Source organism: Protopterus annectens, chromosome 9.part0, assembly GCF_019279795.1.
Source record: "Protopterus annectens isolate FY-2018-M chromosome 9.part0, PAN1.0, whole genome shotgun sequence".
Lineage (NCBI taxonomy): Eukaryota > Metazoa > Chordata > Ceratodontiformes > Protopteridae > Protopterus > Protopterus annectens.
The window spans coordinates 1,698,611,267-1,698,619,433 of record NC_056743.1 but is presented as its reverse complement, the minus strand read 5'-3'; positions in this window follow the sequence as shown (position 1 = coordinate 1,698,619,433).

The following is an 8,167-nucleotide window of genomic DNA, read 5'->3' as shown; positions in this document are numbered from 1 at the left end:
TGCCATGACAGTGGTAATTGAAAGTACTACACAGCATGCTGCATGCAGGTAGCAAGTAAAAGACACTGATTGGTGCAGAGGCCATAACCTGATCATCTGCATCACCTACAGAAGCCATGCTACAATCTTTTCCAAGCAGCTCAATCTATTTACTGAAACCAAAACCAAAACTGAAATAGAAACAATCAAACAAACAAACAAACCTAGAAATAAAGCAGGCTAAAGCCAAAGCCAAGGAGATAAAAAACTACTCCTGCAAGGAAACCATCCAAAACAGACCTCATTCCCACAACAGGTATGTGCAGTATATATGCATTTAATTGACAGTAGTACTTGATCCATAATACTGGGATAGATGATGTGGAGTGATATATATGTGCCATCCGGTGTTCTTGTAATGATGTTCAGCTGAACAACTGCTATGGACAATATGTCCCTGTGGGTAGTCAGCCATACCCATCAAATGTGCAGAGCAGCACTGACAGACAAGTTGTAAGCCAACATAGTGTGTGTTGTGTAATGGAAATCATGTATATTACTGTGGTCAATAGCTGGTGGTGGAAGTAATGCCATAATGATGGACACATGGGTTCTAGAGCCCACCACTTGCAGGACACTCAGGTTAACATATAATGTAGCAAGCTGAAATGCCATAGGTGTGTAATAGGCTTACCTGCAATCTGTCCCTATGTATACCCTCCTAATATTAGGCTGTATCCATATGTGGCACCTGTCTGTGTAGTAGCAAGGCAGAACAGTGCGCCTGTGCAGAAAGGAAAGTTACAGATTGTGGACCTGATGTCTGAATGTACCCCATATATATAGGTATGTATATCTACATAGATATATATACACATACATGTATGTCTACAGATATACACATACCCATATGTATATATATATATATATATATATATATATATATATATATGTATATATATATATATATATATATATATATATATATATATATATATATAATATATACATATGTCTACATATATACAAACACACACACACACACACATAAGTTTGTAAATACATGTCTCCTATATTTCCACCACAGTGCTGCATGCTATGTGTGAGGGAACATCACACATAGCAATACACACAGACATATACAGCTGTGTGTGCAGCATGGATGGTTATGTCACATGCGAACCCCTTGTTGGGAACAAATTGCCCTTGTCTGTGAAGAAGGGAATGGGAATATGCGGAAGGATAGCAGGTATATTTGTGGAGGTGGTTCGGGTTGGTAGATATAAAGGACAGCTTACAGGGGTGGTATATGACACATGTGGTGGGTAAACACCCTGGATGGTGTTTGTGTTTTGCGATGTGGATGCCCCATGAGCTCCCATATGGAAACAATGGGAAAAAGGCCCCCACCCATTACTAGTCACAACAGCAGTTTCACAACCCTGTAGTTGCCTGGCCTGGAGGCTGAGCAGGAGAAGCATGTGGACCCTGACATTGTGTACTGAGGGCCTCAAGGTCCTGTAGCACATCTCACAAGTTTCTGTAGAGCCCCCTATGGAACAGACCCTGGACCTGACCTCAGGTGACAGGATCATGTCTGTGTGTGCATCCAGGGGAGGAATACCATCCCCTGAGATGGTTCCACCTGAAGGTAGTGCTGGACCAGTAGATGAGGAGGCCCCAGGGTGGGTCCAACATGTGATGTGGCCTGGTAACATGGCCAGATGAGATAGGAGAGGTGGTTTGCTGGCAACTATTCCCTAAACATACTATTGTGTCACTGTTATAGAACATATGTGGGTAGTAATAGTCCACACAATCCTGGAACATGTCCAACAGCATGCATAGATATCCCCAATAACACAGAATGACAGATGTGCAGCAGTCACATAGCAAGCATACCACATGCATATATGGAACCATAGTGGCCCTGACAATGGCATGCAGGTGAAATAGTCCATAATAGGGCAGCAATGATAGTGTCGCCACAGGAAACATGGTTGCAAACAGATAGCACAAAGCATGGTACAATACAATATATGTCCCAATAGTAGGTAAGCTGTAGCCATACCTAATGAATTGTGCAAACAGTTTGTTGTCACTGATATGGTGGGGGGAGACAGAGATGTGTATTAAGAACTGTGTTAACCTTGCTGTATGAGTTGCTCAGACCTGTTTCCATCTTTATGTCTTTCGGATGGTTACCAGTGTATTCAGCAGCAGAAAATGAGGTCATTTTTTAACCACCTGATACAGCACTATCAGGTTCTCTTTGGCAGGACAGCCCATGAGGAGCAGGAGTGGACTGCCCTGTGGAACGATCTAGTCCACAGGGTCAATGATGTCAGCCTGCATAACCATATTTATGAGCAGGTCCGGCATCATTGTAGTGACTTGCTTCGCAATGCCCATCAACGTGCTGCTGTAGTGCAGGGTGATCACCTTGGAGCAGGGGAGGTCATGCCATCCATCCCTCCCGACAGGTGTTGAGGAGCTCCTTGCCAGCCTAGTGGCACCTGCCAGCCCACACACGCAACAACTGGCAGAGACCATTGTGGAGGTGGGTGCTACCCACACACTGGCTGAGGAGCGTGCAGGTAAGGCCACAGGGTACATCAGTAGACCACTGTTGCGTATGCATCTGCACAGGTAGATCATGCATATGTGAGATGTCATATATATAGTCTGTTGCTGCGTAGTAATAATAAACAGATGTGCATAAGCTGTAGTATTGTGAACTTGTACTGTTGATGTACTGTAATGCTGCACCCACCCTGTAGCAATGCCACAGCTGTGGCCACTGACATCACATCTCTCACACTCTTATGTAGGTCCCTCTGGTATACCACCAAGGCAGCATCCTATAGCTAGTGAGTATGGTTTATGTTCATGCTTACCAAAACACTGAACATGTAATGGCTATGGTATATTCCATGCATGCATCTAGCACTCCTACCCATAATGCATGCCATACATGTTCACGTATTGTTGCTGTTAACTGCACTGCATCACAGTGGTGACCGTGATGGGGTATAGGAAGGATATGTCACACAACTGCAAGATAACTAACATCCTGTCATTGTGAAATGTGTCCACAGGGATGAACATAATGGTGGGACACATGGCCTACAGTAGTGACATGTGTGAAACATCACCCTTATACAGTGCTACAGCAGTTTATATACCAGTATTACAATGGCAACTGTTACAGATCTACACTATGGCATATCATAATACTGTGGTCCACAACCCTTAACACCTGCAATGTGGTCCCAACATGAGCATTGAGTGTGTAATACAGAACCATAGGTTAGGGCAGCAAATGTGGGGAATACATACCTTCACAAACACTGGAAGCATATGTGTGCACACACTCTAGAGAAAATATAGTGGAGGCAGCTGTTGAGGTACTACCTGCATGCATTTGTCATGGAAATGCACTGTTCAGCAAGTAAACGTCCCCAGTGTCACACCACATAGTGGTCAGCTATCCAAGACATTTGGCCATCAAATGTGCACACTTACCTACAACAGAGGCAGGCGTAGCTTGCACACATCTTACATGACATGGTGTGGGCCCCATACCCAACAGGTAGCACCCATGAGCTGCACATATAGCCATACCTCACCATTGCATATGCCATGGCAAACAGTCAAGACAATCATGTATGTGGCAAGGATGTATGGGACAGGAATGATGTAGGAAATAAACAGATGGCCACCCATCTAACCCATCTAACCCTACAGGTGCGAGTTTCCTCAAACACAACACTGTCATGACAGGTATTAAATCATGTAGACCAGCCATATCCACACACATCCTGTTAAACCAACATTACTCCAAATGCAGAAAAGCAACACTTACATTCTGTAGTCATGTCTGGCACATTCCCCTCCTGTTTGTTGGCCTGTCTCCACAGTGTATGTTGTTAAATCCCAATACCATCTCTGATACTGTTTGCCAAACACCAAAATGAGGTCCTGCTCACAGTGAATGAAAAGGCCCAATGCTCACATGATGTTCCTAGATATTGGAGAGTATGTTTGCATGCAATTGGCTGTGGGAATGTTACCACAGCTGTTCCACATGCAGTCAACTATAAGGGAACTGCAATTCATGTAGAGGCCATCGGCCAATCATGAGCATCACTAAAATACAAGCTGCTGCCTAAGCAAAGCAGGTGTACTTCTCCACATCCACCAGAGTTTGAGTGAGACAGACAGACAGAGATGAATTAAGTCAGGGTGGGGGTGGGAGAGTAAAACCTAAGCATGTTTATGTCACACACTTACCAGTACAGGGTTTCAAACCCCTGACAATGTATTGCTATCACATGTCTATGCAGTTATTACATACACCACATAGCTTACATGTTGGGAAGCTGTCCAAAGGTATATCTGATGGTGAGTGACATCTGCAACAGTGGTATAGGAACAATAAGGTAGGTGTAGTACATGTGCCTGTCCACATGAACAGGTGTCAAACATCAACACAGCCACACTCTCTCAGGGACTCACACACTAACACAGTTGGTATGGTCAAGATAGACTTCCCAAAGGATAGTTTGCCACAATACAGTAATACACAGGTATCACATGCACCACAGGGGTTATCCGGATGATGTATGGGCAAAGGGTATGTGAAGGTGTCTGACAGATGGCATGCTTCAGTAGGCCAACGGGAGTTGTACTGAGTGTGAATGGGGTAGAAAGCATTATACTCCACACACACAGACACAGGGTGCCAGTACTGACACGTATGGGTGCATTGCTTCACAGGTGTGTAGTGGTTCATAGGTTCATAGGTAGGTACTAGGCTATCTGCCCAAAGGCATTTATAAGCCTAACCAGAATGTGTTGGCTTTCGCCGCTCCCTTAGATTAGTTCCCTGTGCCTCTGTCTAGCAGAGCCACTGAAGTGATCCCAGGGGTAAACTTTGTTTCCCATCCACTCGTCAAGGTTTCTTTTGAAGAGTGCTAGTGAGGAGCTCTGCCTAATGTAGATTGGAATCTTGTTCTAAAGCATGGGAAGTATCTGGGACAAGAATCTATCCCTCCAGCACATCCTATTTATTGTTATGGTGAGGTTTAGATCCCTAGACCGTGTGGCTCGAGGGGATAAGGTTTTCTTTAGGTGGAGCATGTCCATCAATTCTGGGTTGGACATGGCCTTGTGTGTCAGGCAGAGATCACTTCTGAGCAGGCGGTATGCAACTGAGTACAGCTGGAGTTTCCTCAGTCAAGCTGCATAGGGCATCTGTTTGAGGCCATTGATCCTCTTGGTGATGTACCTCTGTGGTCTTTCCAGCTGTTCCAGGTGTCTGGTAAGGTACATCCCAAATGGGGCGTTGTACTCTATGATGGGTCTGATGAGTGATAAGTAGAGGGGCACAATGACCTCTTTTGATCTGGATGCAAACCATTTTGTGATTAGGTGAGCCACATAGAAGGATTTTCTAACCACTTTGGCAATGTGATTATCAAAGGAGAGATGACTATCTACTTGGGTTCCCAGATCCCTTATTATATTTTCCATATTTAAGGGACTACCACCTATGTGGTAGTTTGTAGGTACTTTGTTAATTCCAAAGGGAATAACTATGCACTTTTTGGCATTTAGCTTGAGGCCATGATTTTGACACCAGGTATTCGTCTCAATGAGACCCTTTTGGAGGATGTCTGTGTCAGCCAGTGAGTCAATTATAGCTCCTAGTTTGCAGTTGTTTGCGAACTCAGTCAGCCATAGTCCTCCTGTGCTTGTCTGTACCTCTGAGAAGTATATGCCGAACAAGAGGGGTCCTAGGACTGAGCCTTGGAGAACTCCACTTGTAACCAGTTTAGAGTTAGACCCAGCTCCTGCAACTCTCACCATGTGGGTTCTGTCCGTGAGCCAATTGGCAACCCATCTTGTGACATTGGGGTTTATGTTCAGGCTGGTGAGCTTGTCTATAATACCAGAACGGGGAATGGTGTTCGAAGGCCTTTGCTAGGTCTAGGTTGGCTGTGTGCACCACCTTTCCCTCGTCTATAGCCTTGGTAACTGTCTCAAAGAAGTCCACCAGGTTTAGGAGGCATGATCTGCCCTTAAAACCGAACTGGGTAGGGTCCAGTGTTTGGAGGTTCCCAATGTCTCTTTTAATGAGTTCCATGATGATGCAGTCCATAGCCTTGCAGACCAAGCTAGTCAGGTTTATAGGGCGATAGTTCCTGGGGTCTGTTGTGGCTCCACCTTTGTGGAGTGGAATAACCATTACTGTGCACCACTCTATGGGTATGTAGCCTGTGGAAAGGCTGAGTTTAAACAGTGTGTTTAGGTGAAGGGTTAGTTCATCTTTGAGCTCATGCAGGATGCAGCCTGGGACACTGTCCGGTCCCATTGATGCTGTGTTTTTGGCTTTGGAGAGGGCTATTTTAACCTGAATGTCTGTGATTTTAGGGGCTCTACATTCTTCTGGTATGGTTATGGGCCCTTTTGGGGGTGAGAGGGGGTGAAGTTTTCACTGAACCTGTCTGCCAGGATGTTGGCAATATCGGTTGGTTCAGTGTATTTTGTGCCATTCTGCACTAAATCCGAGCAGATCTGAGCATTGCCACTTAGATTCTTGACATAGCTAAAGAATGTCTTGTGGTTATCTTTGGAGTTCATGGCAAGTTTTCTTTCAAAGCTCGCCTTGGACGATTTTATGAGGGATCGTAGTTTCTTGCTGTTACTGATCAGGAATGTCTTCCCTTCTTGGGATTTTACTCTTGGCTATACAAGGCTAGGTGAAGGGTATACCTTGGCATCAGGCCGCATGACAATTGTCTGCAGTGTGGCTCAGGGGTGTAGTGTGTGGACTGGCCCGCACAGGTGGGTATTGTATTCACCATCCAGTCATCTGGGATATTATTCTGTCTGTCCAGTGCTGTGCAATGCTTGCCATGTATGTGTTCTATAGTCCATGACATGGATGGTGTCTGGGATGTGCACACATCCCACATGCATGTTCAGTGACATGTGGAACTGCACCTGGGGTGTCTGGCCCATGTTGTGTACACAGATTTTTATCATCAGATGTGCCAGTCCTGGCCTCATGTGGCGGGAACTGGTAATACAGGTATACCCTAGTGTCAGTGGCATCTGTCCTTACAGGGCATGTGTCTAAGGCATGGTATATAGTTTGTGGGTCACATTTGATGGCACTACAGTTGTTGCAGGCATCCAGTGGGGAACATAGTGAAGGTGCACTGTCTGCAATGATGTGCCTATTGTAGTGATGGGACAGGGTGCCATGCCCTCTGTAGTCCACTTTAATCACACCATGGTTACTATCTGTGGGCAGTATGCAGGGTACTACCAATAAAGTGGTTGTTGCCTAGGCGAGTGTGTGTATAAGACATGGGTTGAGTGTGTTCTCTGGGTAATACAAAGGTTGACTAATTTGTTTACCAGGCCTTGATGTCACAGATAGGGGTATGGATTGGCAACCCCAGCCTCTCTGCTGTTTGACATATGTTATCCTTGTAAGGTGGACATTGTGACATATAATAGGCCCACCATATAAAAAATTTGCAAAACCCGCTCCACAATGAGTCTAGTTGTTACACACAGCCACCTCCACACAGGATACAAATCAAACACACACACACACACACACACACACACACACACACACACACACACACACACACACACACACACACACACACACACACACACACACACACACACACACACACACACACACACACACACACCAAGTCTCACAGTTGCCATGTCTGGGATTGGAACCTACCTAGCTAGTTTATCACTCTACAGCATTACACAGTTATAGAATGCACCACGGAGATTACTGGACTACTCCTTCCCCAAAGGTGTATTTCAAAGGGAATGACATCAGCAGGCTTGCCAAAGTAGGGCAATGGAGGTTGTATTGAATGTGAATGGCCTCAAAAGCATTGCTCCCTATACAAACAAACACACACACACACATCCACACTTGCCAAGTCTGGGAACAGAACTCTTACCTAACTAGTTTACACACTGCAGCATTGCGCAGTTATAGGATGTGGCACAGATTTTACTGGACTACTCCTTCCCCAAAGGTATATTTCAAAGGGAATAGCATCAGCAGGCTTGCCAAAGAAGGGCAATGGAGGTTGTAGTGACTGTGAATGGCCTCAAAAGCATTGCTCCCTACACAGACAAA